Source organism: Leptonychotes weddellii, chromosome X (genome assembly GCF_054177405.1).
Source record: "Leptonychotes weddellii isolate Sample4059 chromosome X, ASM5417740v2, whole genome shotgun sequence".
In the NCBI taxonomy this organism is placed as follows: Eukaryota; Metazoa; Chordata; class Mammalia; order Carnivora; family Phocidae; genus Leptonychotes; species Leptonychotes weddellii.
The window spans coordinates 45,990,899-45,993,510 of record NC_138385.1 but is presented as its reverse complement, the minus strand read 5'-3'; positions in this window follow the sequence as shown (position 1 = coordinate 45,993,510).

Sequence of the window (2,612 nt, the reverse complement as noted above, 5' to 3'; positions counted from 1 at the left end):
TAAAGGAGATGCCATTGTCATTTGCATCACTCACTGTCCATCCTGAGTGGGTGATGTATATTTTATAGCACACATTTACAGATGCTTTTGATTTAAGTGCTACATGAAAGTGGAAGAGTCAAGGTGATTCATCTGTTTCCCAGTGCTGACAGTTGCATAGCACAAAGTAGAGCAAGAATTGTCTGGGTCAAAGTAATAGAAATGACAAATCAAACAGGTGGCATTTTTTAATTCCATGGAAAAGTTATCTGTAAGTATAATATGGCAGATGAAGAATTTAAATAGCATCCTTCACATTCACAGTGACCCGAAGCACTGTTTAAGGTAATAAAGATATGTTGACAGTGTGTTGATTATGTGGGCTAAGACAAGAGTCATTCTGTTCTCTAAAGTTGATCTCACACACCCTTGGAGGTTAAGATGAAAAAATAAATAAAATTAAAATTGGAGATAAGTGAAAACCCGACAAAAACCCTCTTTCATCCTTCCTTGTATGTATATGGTATCCTAATATCCTTAAAAAGATATAAATATTTTGGATGAAGTATAATATTTCAATCTACCTAAGTAGAATTTTATAGGCATAAATTCTCAGCACATGAAGGAAATAAAACTGAGTTTGAAAAGATAACCAGCAAACAAGGATATCAATATACAAACAATGTTTTGTACCCTAAAATACTGATATTTTAATTTACATCACTATTGCTTTTTTTATACCAGGGTTATTGCCCACGAATCTGACAAAGATCATAAGAACCACTGTCAAATTGGTGGTTTGCGGAAATCTTTATAGACTGTGACTTTGGTAGCCTACCAACAAAGCAGGTCTTGTGTTCATAATAATCTTGTAAACTTAGGTCTTGATAATCTACTAGTTTTTAAAGTGAACCAACATTTACTACTTCCACCAAAATGACACAATAGATACTCATGTTTTTGGTTCTAGTAAAAGGTATTGGAAAATAAACACTTCATTCAATTTGGGTTAGTATTGGGTTCTAAATTTCTTTTTGGAATTAAATACATCATCCTTAGATTTACAAGTGAGAAGATAATCACAAATTATCTACATTAGTTAAACAAACATGCATGTATTAAATATTTTGGAAGGCATTTTGGGGGAAAATACAAAATATTGACATTGGTCTTAAAAATTAACCATATGAGGAAATATTTAATATTGTATTTTAGTAATTTAGCATTGACTGCTTTTATATGCGAAGCACCATATCTAAGCACTATATATAAGTTATCTTATTTGATCCTCAAAACAACACTATGACATAGATAATATTATTTTCCCCATTTTAAAGATAAAGTCATGGAAGCAGAGAATGATTAGGTCAGGCTCACACAAGTGATAAGTGGGGAGTTAGGAGTTAAATGTTGAGAGTTTGAGTCTATAACCTGTGCTTTTAACTATTACACTAGATATAAGGGGAAATGATTGTTTCAGATGAACGTTGTAGAAGATCAAGAAGAGTGGTTTACTGTGGCATATAACTTGCTGGCTATCTTGAAAGCATTTTGTGTACATTTCAATGAATAATAATAATAATAATAACCCAGCTATAAATTACAGTTTCTTCTAGACCAAAGATAATTCAAAAAATAAGTGAATATTCAACAACTATAACAAAATCTTATCATTTTCAAAATAAACATAGTCTTGGTTTTTAATTTATACTGTTCAGAAACTGAATTTATATTAGTGGGTATGTTATCACAGAAGGTTGAATAATATTCATTGGACTGCATACAGGTTAAAATTTAAATCTTAATGAAGTACTTATACTTTTTAGTACTTATTTCTTCTCAAATTTTGGATACAATTCTTCTTTTTATAAAACAAAATAAAATATAAAATAAAATAAAATAATAAAATGAATTTCAACATTATTAGATCTTCTATATGAATTATGCAGGCATGCATTTTTTCCCATGTGTACTTTTTAAAAAATTTTATTATATTATGTTAGTTACCATACAATACATCATTAGTTTCAAGCATGCATTTTAAATTAATTTTTAAAATTGATTAAATCAATAAAATATAGAAAAATATTCAAATATTCATATTAAATAAAATATCACTGGTAGATAATATGAATATTTGAAACATTAGGAGGTAATATTATTTTCAGGGAATTGAAGACATTATCACTTAAAATGAAGATATTTATTGAATATAATTATTTTATCCAAAGCTTCCACCATATTCAAGTACATGAATGCATGTTAGTAGGTGACTAGTCTCTTTTAGTTGTTTCATATAGAACAGTAATACTCAGTTTCTGTAATTACAATGATGTTTCAGGTATTATGTTCTTTATCCTGACATTTTTTCAAGAATTCCATATATTCATTCTCTCTTCAAAGTTTTCTAAATGTCAGCAAAGAAGAGGTAAAGGAAAGCATTAGGTGAATAACTAAAACTAGTTGATCAGGCCAATGACCCAGACAAAGTCATATACATATGTATCTTACCATAGTTTTTCAAAGTCACTGGGGCAACAACAACAACAAAAATTAATCAGTACACTTTCCAATGGCACTATTGCCACAATGGCACTACCTATTTCTAAACTAGTTATCCTGCTGCCAGTATT